This window comes from Takifugu rubripes, chromosome 18, assembly GCF_901000725.2.
Source record: "Takifugu rubripes chromosome 18, fTakRub1.2, whole genome shotgun sequence".
NCBI lineage: Eukaryota > Metazoa > Chordata > Actinopteri > Tetraodontiformes > Tetraodontidae > Takifugu > Takifugu rubripes.
In genome coordinates, this window is record NC_042302.1 from 8,987,437 (window position 1) to 9,004,579 (window position 17,143).

Genomic DNA, 17,143 nt, shown 5'->3' on the forward strand with positions numbered 1-17,143 from the left:
AATTGGATGGACCCTCGCTTTTTTGGGGGGGGGGAGAAAAAAAAAAAATCACACTGAGCAAATTAATGAGGTAAACGTAATGATCTGAAATGATCAAAGGATATCAGTGTTGGGCAAAGTATAGCCACCAATTAGTAAAACAAGCGTAGGAAAGGGACTAAAATATGCACCGGCGTGCTGATGAAAAGACAGGGTCAGAGAGAATGGACTAATTCCACAAATGAAATGCCGTGCCTGCGTGTGTGTGTGTGTGTGCGCGTGTGTGTGTGTGTGTTTCTGGGGGGGTGTATGCGGGTCATGTTTAGATTCCCCCTGGGTGGATGAGCAGAGAGAGTCAGGGAGGTCCCATAAGAGCAGCCCAAGCTGGCTTTACTTTGATAACAATAATAAGGTATCTCCCCCCCCACCCCATCTCTCTCTCTGCACCACCCCCCCCCCCAACCCCCGCCCCCTTTTCCATCTCCTTCCTCCTGGTTTTGGCACTGCAGCTCGTTTGATCGATGAAAGGAGCTTGTTTTTTTTTGTTTTTTTAAATGCAGTTTGATGCACAAAGGAATAAGAGGAGAAAAAAGTTGGGCTCCCCCTGTCCAACTTGGAGGTTCATGGGGGGGGGGGGCCTCAGGAGGTGGTGCACTTTCGTGCCCGTTTCATTATATCATCTTTTATGTACTTGAAAGGGGGGGCAAAGAGGTGGGTGCTCCTTGACCCGACATTACCCCACCACCCCCCAGGGCTCAGTGTCAGTGTGACACCAGATTCCCAAATGTGAAACGTCATGTTACGGTCTCCAAATTTCAGACGGACCCCAAACGCATCATCAAACCAAAACCCCAATTGAAAACGATGAGTCTGCGACACAGAAGTGATGAGGCTGCGGTTATTTGGCGTTTCTCATTCCTCCGTTGAGACCTCGGGATCCTGAAGATGAGGTGACGGACACGAGAGAAAGAACAACTAACAACAGAGGGATTTCCAACATTTCCAGAACTTTAAAGCTGGTAAACTGGAATTATCAAACATTTAGTTGTGCTTTTAAATCATGTGAAAGGAAGGCTGACAGCTACATTCAGTAGTGACCGAGTGCCTGTAAAAGAAGTCGGAAAGCTTCCTTTAACGCCCTAAAATCCAGACAAAAACGACTAAACGAGCAGCACACCCACAGTTTTCTGCCGTGACTTCAGTGTCGTAGCGGGATCAACCCGAGCTTTTGAGCCAGGCAGCGACAGCCGTCATAAGGCTTCACCCGCTGTCACATTACATCACAACCATCCAACCGGAGCACAGGACGCCATTCCGGTGCAGCTATTTGTAGACTGGAAGAGGAAGTGCTAATCCAGAGTCTCGTTTCCCTGCCCCGTTCCTCCACGGGGTCGTTCCCACCCCAGCGGTCACCAATCGAGGGGCAGGAGTACGGAACTTCATACCCAGAAGCCCTGACTCCATTTCATCCTTGTCTTCTTTGACTAATAATTCCTACCAGTGTCTCCGCATGCTACACATGCTAGCCCTGCCAGTGCCCGCAGCTCTCACTTTTTGATGTCTTTTAAAGCCAAACGTTGTAACGGCTCGTTCGGCAAACGCGTCGATGGGCGCTGAAAGGACGTGACGCTCCCCATTTAATAACCAAGATTCACCGCTGCTGAAGCAGAGGTGGGGGGCAGAGAGGAAAGTTATGTCTTATTTCTGATGAATTTTAATCTTGACCTTGAGGGGGGAAAGACAATATTGCGAGCAAGAGGTCCGTTTCATTGGCTGGATGCTCATGTTTTATTCCAGTTCTGTAAAGCATAATCCCATTAGCATTTGCACAGGGGAGTGTGGAGCGAGACAGGTCACATAGTCCAAAAAAAGAGACGTCTGGGTTAGACTCAGCGAGGTGGTTGGATGCAGGGATACTATAGGAAAAGCTAGGTAACGCAACAACTACTCAAGCTAACTTTCTTAACAAAGAAGACAAAGAGCACGTTAGCTTTAGCTAGCATCTTAGCTTCATTAACAACATCAGAGAGTCAGAGCGGTTCAGGTAAGAGGCGTTTCTGCAGCTCAGTGTCTCCAAAGTTCACTGGATTCCCCAGTTGTTACTCTACATTGTACAGGTATGCCAACATTGTATCAGAAAAGCATTCAGCAAACAGGTTTTAGCAAACACACCAACTCATTTCAGGAGTAACAAAATCTGCCAGAGACCGAGAGTCCGTTCTTGTCTGAACCCAGCTAGGACATTCAATTCCACCATGAATCACACTGGCTTATACTCAAGGCCAACAAATGAAGGCGCTGACAGTCAAACACGGGCATCTTCCTCACCTGAGCCCTCCAGGAGCAGGTGTGTGTGACAAAGAGTGCGCCACATCAGTGGAATTGGGAAAATCCCGTTCAGAAACTGACAGATGTCTCACTCTGTCGCATCCACGGTGCCGCGCTGCCGCCCCCGGGACGCGCCGCTACACACGGGGCGTTCGCGTACGCATGTCTGTGTACAGTACATGTTTGTGTCAAAGACGAGGCGGGCCGGAAACCGATCCCTGATGCACCGGCCCGATAAGAAGAATCACCGCTGTAATAGACCCTGTCGGACTGTAATTAGGAGACAGATACAGCAGGACTGAGCTGTGACCTGAGGGTTCAGAACACTCAATGTGGGTCAAATACGAGATCAGAATCTGTCACTAAAAGTCTCATTTAAACCAAAATGATCAAGCTGCCTTATCTTTATTAGAAGCGAAAGCATTTTAATGTAATAACGTGATATCTGGGCATAAATTACCACTGATGTAAAAACCCAGGAAGTAGTTCAGCGCTGTGGCCAGAGGATTGTGGTCAAATATCTCCACAATCTAACAGCCAGACTTTCATTTACAAACCAAGAATCTGTTGGCAAATATGTCTCCTTAAACCCATGTTAATATCATGAATGTGATCAGGCCTGATAATTCACAAAGCAAGGCAGAAAATTCCAGGGAATTGAACCTGAGGCAAACTGGAGGTCCCGATACACCACTGCTAAACTGGGGCGTACCAAGGGTGCCAAGACTAATTTTCAAATCATAAAATAAGTTTATTATATTTAAAAAATAGGGTTAAGGATGGTAATAACGATCTGAAGTTTAAAATTGAATTACAGGCTGGATGAGGCAACACCTCCATTTCTATTCAACTTATTCTCCTTTTTTCTGTGTTTGAGGAGTGAAAACCGACAGGAAGGGAGCCTCCGAAACACAACCATGACGTTTAAACAGGCCAAGCATCAAATTCATCCAGTTACACCATTTTTGTCTTACTGCCTATTAATATTCATTATTTTAGCCCTTTATTTCCATTTTAAGGGAGGAAACAGTCGTGTGTTGAGGAGGCAGGTGCTGAAAGGTTCACCAAGGCTTCATAAAGATGCTAGCGCCATCTTATTTTTGCTGTTTAAGGTCAAACATTACGTTAAACTGCTTCTATCTCTGTTTACTGGCATCTTCTGGAAGCATTTGCAGAGTTTCAGAGAAAATGATCCAAACTCTCCATGAACTCTGAGTAAAGACTGATTCCACAACCTCGGTCACATTACGTGAGCGCTAAATCCATCCCACAGAACTACCTCTCCTCTCTCTCCTCCACGTCTCTCTGCAGGAGAGATCTCATTGGTGGACGAACTTCTCCGTCCACGTCCTGATCACCGGCAAGCGTTGGGGCACAGGCGGCGCTCCCCCGCGGCGCCGCTCTCTCGCTGCCCTGTTCCAGCGCTCGTCTCTACACCTCCGACAGCAGCGGCGGCGCCGACGGAGGCAGCGGAGGGGCACCGGTGCTCAGAAGCGGCACAATAAAACCAGCCGTCATGTCTGCCGTCCTCTGTGCCAACGCATCCTCGCCATCACTTCCAGAGCGTGCACGTTGGGAGGCTTCTCTCTCTCGCTCTCTCACCCTCTCTCTCCCTGTCGGGACTTACCGGATGCGGATGCGGCGGCGGCGTCCCTGTCACGCTGCCTCTCGGAGAGGCGGAGGGGTGATGGAGGTCGGCGAGGCTGCTGCCGCTGCTGGTGATGTTGGTTTGGGGAGCTCACATTGATTTCTGTCACTTGTGCGTCTCTCTCTCGCCACTCCACCTCTTGCCCGTTCTCTCCTTTCACTTCAGATTACGCACAGATGGATGTCCGCACACTGAAAACACACACACACACACACGCAGAGGTTTGATCAAAGCACACAAAGCAAAGACATCAAAGCGTCAATCTGCAGGCCCGGCTGTACAGTCCCCCCCCCCCATATAAAACTTCCAAACGCCAGCTTCATTAGCACCCAAAGACTGAACGATCCCATCCTGGACTGGTCCCAGTTTTTGTTATTATAATACCAGTAGATAGCCACCTTGGGGGGGGGGGCGCTCAGCTCCAGCCTGTCGGGATGTGGAACTTTTAATGCGTCACTATCAAAAGTTATTTCTCATTCCAGCTCGGCACAAAGCTTCATTATCTGCCGGCTCAATGGGCTCCGCTGAGTGACGGCAAAGAATTAAACCCAAGCAGCTTTTACTCGTGCGGGGTCCTGCAAGGGCTGAGGAGAACTTATTCAAGTTCTGGCAGTTCAGGTCAGATATGAACCGCATCGGTGCTACTGATTAGAGATTCTCTTTAAAATGAAAAGAGGAGATGTTCAGTAAAAGAATAACGTTCGTGTCCTCAAGAGACAAATAAGCAGCAACAACAAAGCTCTATTCATTAGCCCTGAATCAAAAGCCTAACCTTTAACAGCGCCGCTCTCGTTTGCTCCTCTTTTCCTCTGCGTTTTTTGCTTTAGCCATAGCAACAGTCAGCTAAACCGAGGGGCCCCTTTCATCCGTCTCTCCTTGAGTGTTTGTTCACACACCCGAGAAAAGAATTGTGGCGTTATTGATTTCATAAGAAAATAAAATAAAAAATGAGGAACATTCAAAGAAATCCACTTGTGAATGCTCACACTGTTAATACGGGTCCCAGAGGCTTGGAGAGGAGTGCTGCAGGCCAGCGCCGGAATAAAATAAATCACTTTTTATCCCTTTATTCAATGGCGATTGTTCAGCAAGCTTTTTATTTACACCTCACTCCTCACTTTTATTTACACCTCACAAGCTTTTTATTTACACCTCACTCTTCCAAATGAAATGATTACACTCTTTTCTGCCTCGCTCCTTCCACTTGTTTCTAATGAGAGATTTGCTGCCCACCCTACCTTGTAAATGCCACAATGTGCCTGCACAGAGAAGGGAAAAGGACTCGGGGGCAATCAGCAAAAGCGTGGGGGCAAAGCTGATGCACTTCGAAGGCTGTCAAAACTGTATTATATTGCTGATCCCTGTCCAATTCACTTTCACAGTTCAGTAGCTGCTGTATGTTGCAGGAGAAAACAACACATCTCGTCTTGCTGCTAGTTCACACAAGAGCAGCATCTGTCCGTCCGTGTGTGTGTGTGTGTGTGTGTGTGTGAGTGTGAGAGAGAGAGAGAGAGAGAGAGACTTGTTGGTCAAACAGGGTAGGATCTAACTCGAGTGACCACATAGGTCAGGTTTGACACACTTTATTATTCACTCACTGTCTGTCCTCAGCTGCGCTTAGCTCATCTCTCTCTCACACACACACACACACACACACACAAACAAACACACAATGCACAAGCTCCCCTAGGTGTGGCTTTTACTGCGCATATGCGCCTGGACGATGCACAAATGTCATGAGCAATAACTGATATGTCACTCCAAATTCACTCTCCTCCCTTCAACGTTTAGCGGCTAGGTAGCTGAAAAAAAACAGACTGTTTCTCTGTGTGTGTGTGTGTGTGTGTGTGTGTGTGCGTGTGTGTGTGTGTGTGTCCCAGCTCATTTGGTCAAACATGTCAACACAAACCTTTAACTTGATTCAGCTCAGCCTGGAAAGTCGTGTCCAAAGGTCACCATTTCTCGACTATAAAGCCCATATCATGGTCTATTTTATAAAAGTCCTGCTCTGTGATCATAAGAGTGGCTGTATTGAAAGATCTTTCTATAAAATTCCGCTTTCCGCCCTTAAAGATGCTTGATCAGATTAAGACTGTACAGTAGCTACTATAGGTCAGTTCTGCCCCTCACCTGTAGCTGGAGCTTGACCTCCATTAGCAGTAATCTAAGCTACTCATATGCACGACAACAAGTTCTGGAGAACCGTTCAGTCCAGCATGTTTTCTGACAGTAAGAGGAAGAGCGTATTGCACAAGTTGATGCGTGAAAGTGGCAAGTTTCGCTTTTGCTTCTTTTTTTTTTATTCTAGCCGTACGTGACACACATATCTGAGGAGCCTTTTCAGCCTCAGAATCAACAAACTTGGGATTTTAATGTCATTCCATCGATCTTGCTACACAACTAAAAGAGCTCTGTTAAAGTGCGTTTGTGGTCGTGATGTAATTATTTCTAAAACTCTGGCCCCCCCTTTCAGAGACCTACATCTCTTCTGATGACACACTAATCTGTTTTTATCTCAAAGCCTTTTTTGTGTGTTATGTGTTGTTTGGGTTTGTCCGGGAGTCTTTCCAAACTCAGCGTGTATCAAACCTGGTCTTGAGAAATGCCCTAATTTGTAGGAAGCTGCTCCACATCGAGAGACTTCTCTCTCTGCCTCCATTCGAAGACAAACAAGGATTTTTTAGACATAAAAATCTCTCCCTTCTACAATTAAAATGAACAAACCCACTTGTCCCGTTTGTGACAGATATAAATTGCAGAATGTCACATTCGGAGGCCTTTCGTTGATCTTGTCTGGCGTGATCAAACCCGTGTATATTACACTCGATTAGCTCATTGTGCAGCTACTTTTGCAGAGTTTGGCAGCCTGACGATAACCACCAAGGGGGGCCTGAAGCTTAGGAGCCCGGCCAAATGACACCCCGCTGGGCGACAAGGCTGTTGGAACACGAACACCCTCCCCGTACGAGCTTCTCCTGAACCAGCACCCTTTTTTCCCCCCCAAATTCAAGGGCACTCATGATCAAACCCACAGCGCTAGGTGGCCTCTGCCAGCAAACCGATCAGTTTCATTAAGGACCGTCCATGACATCCGCCTATTGAAGTCCAATTCCTCTCCGTGCTTACCTTCAACTTGTGCTTCAAAATAAACTTTTAATCACCCTCAACATAATTTAACCAACGGCAACTTGAACTTCGCACTTCAGTAATGAAGCAGAATTTCTTCATTTAGGGTAAAAACTAGACCTGTAATTGAATGTGTGGTACATATTTATGTAGGTCTGTGTGAGGGAAGTGAGGGATTCACATGCATTTTAAAGGCTGTTTACTCCATTTAGCCATCGCTAAAAAGACTGCAACAATAAAACTGCATATATTTATACATATATATCTAATCTGCACCCTTTAAGATGTTGTTTGGATTAAATAAAAGAGCGCTTGTATCTTCTTAGCCGAGCTTATTTTTGAAAGCACTTGTAATAAAAGCTGCTGTGCATTAGAGATGTAAATACAGCTGCTATCTTGGGAGCTGGTTCCCTTGTCTCAAGCGCAAGCGTGCATGTATAACTGAGCGGAGGGATCGTTTTGTCTCTTACCTTCTGCCACGCGCTCGAGTCAGGATTGTGCAGCTTTACTCTCCCTCTAGTGTCTGCAGAGCGGCATTACAGCCCCTGACTACCAGGTATTGAACAGCAGCGTTTCGCCTCGGATTAGGTTGCCGTTCTAACACACATGTACGCGCTGCGCCAGGGCCAATATATCATGATGTATCCATCCGCCGGCAGGGCTGTTTCGCAGGCCTGAGAAATGACAGAGAAATGCAGGAAGTCGTTGGAACATAAACAAGGCGCAATGGAGGAAGCAAGGGTCAAGGCGGTGCTTCCTGTTCCAAAAACCACCCCCGGCAGGATGGCTGCAGAGAGGGAGCAGCAGCGCAGAGCCAAACTCTCGCACCATTGTTGAGGCTATTGGGCGCTTAGCTGTCCTGTTTTAATCAATGCAATAGGTGCAAAAAGCTTTAAGGTTGAACCCAAACCTTTATGATTGGCCTGTTCAAAGTCATTTAGGGGTTGTGAGAAGCATCAGATGTCCAGTTTGGGGGATTCATTTAGGAGCATCTGGCCAGCATTATCACCGGCATATCATAATGAATTCATAATCTGGTATTATTGAAGCATTTGGCATTATTCTCTGCCTCAATTACACTAAGAGGAGGGTTGTGATATCAAAGGGTTTATGTTTTCAGGACGGGACACAACTTCTGTGTGGCGTTCTCAGGCGCTGCCGGATCATCTCGACTCGCCGAAGAGATCGCCTGCAGTTACACAGGGAGATGCTAACGTCGCTCGGCCTTTTTTTGGGACCTTTTCTTTCCGGGCGGCGCTGCAGCACCGCAATAACGGCGTCACATCAAAGATCTCAACAAACGGAGGAGCGTATAGAGCTGCAGCATCTGTATGTGAACAGTGTGTGAGCAGAGAAGGGAGAACGTGAAATCTCTCAGGGATTTGGGAGAAAGGATATGATTGCATTTATGTCCCATCAAGCAGCTTGCTGGATCCAGGGGGATGCCTAATATACATCTGCATTTGGTCGCCAGCTTACATCTGTCTGCTTATGGATTTATGACTTCAAAACTATTTTGGGGGGGGGGAGAAAAAAGGCGCTTCTCGACAGAGTGGGTGACTAATAACTAAAGCTGACAGGGATGGCAGACAAACACACGCGCGCTCATACGTACATGGATAGACGTAGCGACAAGACGCGGCGACGGGGAACAAAGGAGTCAAAATCTGACACATTCTCTCTGACAGTAGGATAAAACTCACTCACCCCTCCAGCCACGCCAGCGCACGCACGCACACGCACGCGCGTCGCTAGCACACGCGCAGGAAATATACGTCCTCGTCGCCACGCAGGGCTCCTCGCCCCAAAATCGGGCCCAATGTTTCGCTCTTTTCACAGCTGAACGCTAAACCTTTTAAATCTTTCGCAGAACGCGTGTTTATTCTCGAGTCCTTGTTGTGTACACGGGGGGGGGGCGCCGGCGAGGATCACAAACACTTAAAGTTGCGAGGAAGAAAAAAAAAAAAAGAAACTGGACTTCAACATCAGCCGCATGGTCACGTATCTGAAAAGGATCCTGGATTTGCTGGTGGTACAAAGGTATTTTCACATGCATGCACGTGCACGGCGTGTCCACTCCTCCCTAAAGCCCCCTGCACACCCACAGTAGTGTGGGCACACTGCTCTTTCAAGGCGTTTGAGTTCCCACAGCCACCTAGCAAAGCACGCTAGTAAACACTGGAACGCAACAGGGACGTTAGCCCTCCTGTTAGGACTTGATTTCTTTTCTAGACATTTGCTTTCAAAGTGGAAGCAGACTCAAGCCTGTTCCCGCGTCAATCCGGATGTCGTGTTCCCACCGCTGCCGATCAGAGATGCAGCCGATAAGGAAACCGTCTCCTACAGGGTCATTTCGCTGAATAGAACTAAAATAGTGCTGATATAAGCAGGTTTTTTGGCTGGTGAAAACCCTGGACAGTTATTGGCTGATGAACACGTTCACGCCGTTATCAAAAAGAGGTGAAATGTTTGATGTCGGAACTCTGGTGGGGCCCGGGGGGGATGAAGAGGTGGGTCAACACGTGCACGCCCCGTGGAGCCGTGCTCGAGACAAGAGAGGGAGCTGGCAGAAGGATAACGTGGGAAGACTGGAAGGAGGTGGAAAGGTGAAGATGTGGATGGGTGATCGTGTCAGGGGGAGGCAGATTGTGTGAGAGAGGCGTTTAATCCCCACAAGCATCATGACGGCAGCTGCTCAGTACAGATGGGGAGAAGGGATGCTGAAACACACACACACACACACACACACACACACACACACACAGTGACATAGTGTTGGGGGGCTGTCAAATCCTGGAACCCTTTTCCAACACCCTGGAGGATCACACTAAACATAAGGTAGGGGAGCTTGGTTACATTCCATTATTTCCCACTTCACAAAGGCCACTGGAGTGGTGTCATCAGCTGATTAATGAACACACAGCTCTTTCTTTCTCTCTCCATCTCTCTCTCTCTCTTTAACAGAAGTTTCCATTGTCTGGGGGGTGTAAATGTGTTCCGTCTGCTTCATCCCTTCTGCTTAAATGCACATATGTGTGCTCCATATGAAGTTACTTCATCATGATCATGTTTTTAAAAACCTACACTTTCTTCTTCAGAAGGCAACACCAGATGTTCTACCTGCTCTGGGTGGTGATTAGCATTTTATTTCAGGTCTCCCCAACTCCCAAAATTAATCTGAACCCAAAATTAATCTGAACCCAGAGATGCGACCAAAGCCACGTAAAAGTTAAGAAGCTCTGAAGACACAAACAACTTAAACCAGGAACGCATTAAACTGGCCTCTAACTCCAAGTGAACGGACCAATCGCTGCTTTTGAGTCTCCTCCTTCCTTTTCATCCAACCACAAAGTTTCTTTCTAAAACATAAAGAATGTTTAGTTTAGGACTAATGAACATCCAGAATCAGCTCTTGATGGGCCTCCTTTAAAACACGTGACGAGTATATTATAGGCATTTATATATTCTAGTTTTAAGGTAAAAATAGCAAACGGGGAGTTTACAACAACAACAGGGTCATTTTAGACCCTAAAATTAATGGCGAATTACTCAATAAAGAGGTGGAGCCATTAATGATGACGATGATGAAGATGCTTGAACCACATCATGCTCACAATTACGCCACGTTTTTATGTTTCTTGTGGGAGGCAGCAGCAGTGATGAAGACTTACCTGAAGACTCACTCCTCCAAACTGCGCCACGCTAAAGAACTGGTTCCGCTCCTGCAGGTGCGGCTCATCTGCGATAATTGGTCGGAGTGAAAGCCCGGACCGGACTTCCAATAGGCGGAACGGATTCTGAAAGGAAGCTGAACGCGCAGGTAACAGCTGTCGACCGGGTGAGACAGAACACCGGAATGGATCACAGCCCTTTTCGGACCGGAACGGGAACACAGCAAGGTGAAGGAAGGGAAAGAAACAGATATTCCATTGAATTTTATCTTGAATTCCTGTTTTGTTTGTAAGGAGCCGGAATTTTCTAAATTGGAATCAACTGTCACGGGGAACCAAAATAACAACTAGTCCCGCTTTTTAATTTTAAGGCTCAGTCCTATCCATAACCCTGACAGTGTTGTTTTGTATTTATCGGCGCCGTTCTCCTGTTAATCCATCATCACTCGCCCCATTTAAAGGTGGAGGATTTATTGTGAGCGGAGACGCCGAGCTGAGGTCACGGCGTGTTGGTGGCGTGGAGCGCGACAATAGCCATTGTTCCTGGCACTAGCAGGAAGTGTCTGCGTGGGACCCAGCGCTGCAGATAGTGCACCTCCGGAGAGGTGAGGTGTGTGTTGCTCTGTGGGGTCACGCTTGTGTCACGCTAATTATAGCTCTGTTTGCTAACGATGCCGCCGCATTTGTGTCCAATAACCCGTGCGCCCAAGTGGCACCGTGACTTTCCTTTTGTTGCGTCAACCTTTGTTTTTTTTCAAACCTTCACTTTTTTTAAAAACACATCGTGACTTGCTGAGTGACTCTGAGGCTTTACCTCCTTTGTCAGGATACAGCCTTGATTATAAAACTTTACCCACAATCCCTTAAAAGTGCTACATCAGGTGGATCATGGATGAGATATAGCCCCGTCATCCCTCACCTGGTTCCCTAACACCAGAGATGGTCCAAGCCAGGATTTCTATCCAACCAGGGAGACACCCTCTCACTTGGGTTCCCTGGGTTTTCTTGGTGAACAGGTTTGGTGCCTGTGAGGACAGCAAACCTGGCTGAAGCAAGACTTCAATGTTTGAACACTAATTTTTGATAACTTCGAGATCTCATCTTAACGGTGGACCGGTCTAAAGTGGAGCCCTGTTGATGTTAAACCAGGAATGTGTCATGTGACCTTTGTCTGAACGGTTTCAGAGCTCTTGGACAGCTCACCTGTGTGCTCGCTGGACTCCCTAAAACGGCTGTAAATTGTCCTCATTCCTCTCTTTTCCCATGTAGGAGGATGGGAAGGTGGTTATAGCTGCTCCCAACGTGCACGTTTGGCTGGAGCCTCGCCTGCCGCTTAATTGGCTCCACACATGTTTTGCATTACAGGAAGGGGTGTGTGTGATTGGGATCAGACCCAGACTGAAACCTGCGGGGGGGGGGGGTTGAAATATCATCACTCTACGGGAAGAAAAGAGAAAAGAAAATTGCCACTTAACAACGTCTGAGTGTTTGATATCTGCCGTCACAACAATGGGGTCTTCCATACCTCTCCCTGCCGCCAGCGTCCCCTCCCCCACCCCCCCAGACGCCATAAAATTACAGGCATGCTCAATTCTGATAATGTGAGGGAGCAGCAGTATCTGGCACAAAAATAACCATCTTGATTATTCCTTCACATCCCCCCCCCCCTTTTTTCTGTACTTTCTTTGCCTTTACACAGTAATGGTAACAATTTTCTCCTTTCACTCGCACTCGAGGCCTTTCTCTTACTCACCGTCCCCCCCCCCCCCCCCCCTCTCTTTTGCTGCTATACTGAAAGCCTTTTGACCTACAAAGTAGGGTTTTGTTGATAGATTGATGCTTTCACACAGTGACATTAACTGAATCGCTGGTGTTCGGAGGCCCGCGGTGCCACTCTGGAACAAATGCCCTGGAATTTTCCCAAATAATCCCCCTGTGTGCCGGTCTGTGTGTGGCAAAGCGTTGATCTCCGGGGCAGAATGGAAAGCATCTATCAGACTGTCTGTTTGTCAGTCTGACTGGCGACTTTAAACTAAACATTGTCTTTATGAAAGGGGGGTGGCGGGATGGAACGGCACAAACCATTAATATAAGCAGGTGAAGGGTGATATAGCAGAATCTATGGGGAAGTGGGGGGGGGGGCAATGACAGCTAAGGTATTAACACTTGGTGACACTGGAGCAACGTGGCATTAAAGCCTGACAGAGGTGAGGTCTGACGGGGCGGCCGGATGAAAAGGAAAGATTTGTGCAGACGTCCCTCCATCCATTTTCTGTTAACCGCCGCTTATTCCTAATCAGGGCTGCGGAGGTAACAGTGGTAACAGCGTGAGGGGCAGGGATGCACCGTGGACAGGTCGCCAAAGGGCAACACACACACACACACACACACATACACACACACACTCACTCAGGCACTGGGAGAAGATTCACACTTCAAAACAAAAGTTGAACCCAGAAACGTGTAAAAAACCAGTTTCTTTTTCAACATTATTGCATTATTAAGTGGTTCTGTGCACTGTGAGACCCGCGCACGAGATTAGCCAGCAACGTGCTTGTTCATCAAGGACGCTTCCCATTTCGTTTCAGCTGCAGCTGATGCAAGCGTGCACGTGATGGTGAGGACTTCCTGCCGTGTGCGTCTCAGCAGACGGAATAATACCTTTAGTTCCATCTGGGGCTCATTAAAGCCGCTGGAATCGGACTTTCAGGAGACACAAACTGAATAAACACGTCTCGGAACTTAAACCGACGCACAAACAGCACAAGTAAATTCAGTCAAGACCTTTCACTGCAAACATTTTATTTCATTAAAGAAATAAAGCCAAACGGAGCTGCGTGCGCTACAAACACGTGCCCTTGACTCTGAGCCAGGGCAGCACGTGCACGGATGACTTTACGTGCACATACAGGGTTATTGTTGGGCGTCGCTGGCAGTGGGTCACAGCTGAGGGGCGTTCAGAGGGCCAGGATCAGCAGTACCAACCCCCTCTCCCCAAATACACACACACACACACACACACACACATTCATATATCCATACTCTGCCTTTTCAAAAGACCCTTTGTGCACTGATGTTTTTTTAGGGGAAATAGACTCTTTATTTCTCTGTAGGGAATATAACACAGCGATCACCTAATCTCACACACACACACACACACACACACACACACACACACACAATGGGTCATTTATGTTCCTCCCTGAACGACACATTCATGCTCGCGAGGCTGGTGAGCGTTCTGTTGTTTTAGTGACCTGGTGGAAAAGTTATGTGCTCTTAATTTATGTATCAGGAAGCACCTCTCTCTCTCTCCCTCTCTCTCCCTCTCTCTCACACACACACACACACATATACTGACACACACATGCAATTCTAAAGTTGAAACAATTTCACATCCAGCACGAAAATCAATATGAGCTTGAGAGAAATCTCATCACAAGTGGGAACCTTCTCCTTTCCCTTTTCTTTATTCTGTGGGCCGAAATGGAGAGCAAAGAGTAAATTTACCCAGGACCCTTCGGCTGCCCCGGGCCAGAGTTTATTATTGATGATAGTCAGCCAGGACCAGAGCTTTTTATCCACACACACACACACACACACACCGACGTGGCACCAGCACGTATGAGAAGAGAGCTACTGAAACCTTTGTTCTCGTGCTTGCTATACATTGAGAACCAAAACATGCATTTTACTGGACATTTGGGTCGGACCCCACAACTCTACAGGCCTGTTTGAGGGTCAAGACGTGGTTTTAATGTGAAGGTTAGAATTGGTTTGGGGACCAGGCCTTTTAGTGAGGATGGTTACAGTAGGAAACTGGCTAATACAGTACATGTATGAGGGTGCTCACAGATAATAGAAGTCCAAGGTTGTGTGTGTGTGTGTCTGTGTGTGCGTGTCTGTGTGTGGTACCCACTGAGCTCTCCCATGGGAATGCGAGCACAGCTGAGAGTAAATGGCAATTACTGTGTTTAACTGTTTTATCTGCACACAGAAGCAGCCATACATCACCAATTCCATAGAACATCATTAAAGCGCACTTAGACACACTCACAAACGCACACAAGCGCACACACAAGCGCACACAAGCGCAGCCTGTTGGCTTATGCGTAACTGTCACATCATCATTTGCTCAATCCTGATGGAGTGATACAAACACCGGCGGACATATTTCAGTCTTGTGCTGGAGAAAATGATGATATCTGATTAGGAAATGATGGAAGAGGGTGTTTTACGCGCACGCATCTGAGAGTCACTCCAACAAACGCGCGTTCGCACAGTTCCCTTTTTGCCTCTGATTGATGGGCCCGACAGTTTAGCATAATGAATTCATTCCCTGCCAGGCGCCTGCACCCAACAAGAGGAAGTCGCCGTAACACACAAAATGTTGCTTCTGTTTTAATGTTGATGTGAACAAAATGGGACAAGAGACAGAAATCAAAATACGGGCAAATTGAGAACCCAGGGAGTGACGTAACGGTTAATCCACTTCTCTCTGCATCCGGTTTCAATCCCAGCCTCTTCACATGGAGCATCCATTGTTACCGCAGGTGATGCAACCGTGTGTGTATTAATGTTGCCGTGTGTGTCGAAGCAAACGGAACAATGGCTCCTCGCGCAGCCGCCTGTGATTTAGAGGCTCCAATAATTAGAATTACAGGAGAAACGTGGAGACGGAAGAAGAAAAAGAAGAAGAAGAAGAAGGAATAAACGGAAAAGACGGGAAGGCACCGTCTCGCCACTTTAATGTAAACTGGCATTTAACAGGGATGTGTCAGACGTGCGTGAGTAACGAGAGAGAAAGTGTGTGTGTGTGTGTGTGTGTGTGTGTGTGTGTGTGTGTGTGTGCGTGCGCACGCTGTTTTAAGACAGACAGAAAGACAGAAAGTTGTTTACTGGCCAGTTGGCTGCCATGGTCGCTGGGCTGGCGCATCGAGGTGGTCATGAAATAGGTGAAGCTCCATTTGTGTGTGTGTATGTGTGTGTGTGTGAGAGAGAGAGAGAGAGAGAGAGAGAGAGAGAAAGAGAGAGCATGTCCTAGTGTGTGTGACTCATTCCCACCTGCAGGGAGACAGAGCAGTGCCAGCCAGCCGCGAGGCCTGGAGAGCATTACTCACCGTCGGGAACGACATCTCCCTTTGACACACACACACACACACCCACACACACACACACACACACACACGATTCCAGAACACTGCTGAATAATAAGTAGCATTCTGCAATCGAATGTGTCCACCTGCAGCTTCATCACAGATGTAAATTTTCACGTCTTTTCTTGGCATTTTTAAAAATAAATCCTCTCCATTTTTTTTAAATTCTAAGATTAAGCAGATTAGCAGCTGCTTCTATCTGGTTATCTGGTCTCATTTTACAATACAGCAATTAAAAAGGGAAGGAAATCAGCCCTGTTACCCAGCGATGATGATGATGATGATGATGATGATGATGATGATGATGATGATGATGATGATGAACAATTTGGATGAAAATGCTGACACAACCTGAAAAAATAACCAGCTAAAAACTAATAATAGCAAATTATCGCATCGAAAATATGCATCATGTTTGAAGGTTCGGTGGGAACCAAAACATGGATTTGAACATTTAATTACAGACTTTCTACTTTGAAAGACCCAGAATTTGATTTGCAGTTCATTCTTTTGCTTCTCGCCATGTCGGGATCAAGACCGGCCTCGTGCTGGCGTGAGCTTTAATATCAAAGCGGCGAAACGGAGGATTCTTTTTTTTTTTTTTTTTTTTTCCTCATGCGAAAATGAGACTTCAAGTGCTGTTTGACAGCGGAGCATCTCCATTACAACACTGATGAGAAATAAAACAGCTTTTACCACAAAGCAAATCAGGCTTTGGTGCTGAAGCTGTGTGAGTGACACTGATCCCTCTGTACGTACGTGTGTGTGTGTGTGTGTGTGTGTGTGTGTGTGTGTGTGTGTGTGTGGGGTGTGGGTGTGTGTTCATCCATCTATCCATCCATCCATTTACTCTAAGCTCTTAAGCAACGCCGCTGTTAAAAAGTCCCCTAAAACTCTAAGCCAAGAGCAATAACATGAGCGGCAGGAGGATCATGTTGATGTAACGTCAGACACACAACTGACACCCAGTGTTACACTCGCGTTAACAAAACCCATCAGGGTCCGTCCGTCCGGCCGCCCGTCCGTCTGAAGCCACATGCTAATCTGCTCTTAATCACAAGCTCTTATTTACTAAAAAAAACCCAACTTTTTTTTATTAATGCAGCTGAGGGGGAGGGAGAGGAGAGGAGGAGGATGGTGATGGCAGCGATGGTGATTTTGTGATTAAATGATGCCATCGTTGTGTTGGTGGATTAGGACGGGCATGGAAATAGATTAGTTCTGCAGAGGTTTTC

At 47.1% G+C, this 17,143-nt stretch overlaps 1 protein-coding gene across 5 annotated transcripts in view; it reads right to left on the minus strand.

Moving 5' to 3' along the window:
• The window catches only part of sox5 (SRY-box transcription factor 5), a 148,680-nt gene extending 136,705 nt beyond the window's left edge, over positions 1-11,975 (minus strand). For 2 of the 5 annotated variants that reach the window (XM_029825244.1, XM_029825245.1), the window contains exons 1-4: positions 11,672-11,751; positions 10,753-10,950; positions 7,552-7,755; positions 3,935-4,146 (exon numbers count right to left, since the gene is read on the minus strand). The gene's annotated coding sequence lies outside the window, so the exon portion shown is untranslated. Of the gene's footprint in view, positions 1-3,934; positions 4,147-5,864; positions 6,104-7,551; positions 7,756-10,752; positions 10,951-11,671; positions 11,752-11,955 lie in introns of those variants that run through there. The other 3 variants (XM_029825246.1, XM_029825248.1, XM_029825247.1) reach the window with 3 other exon arrangements.
• Between the last annotated feature and the right edge of the window lie 5,168 nt (positions 11,976-17,143).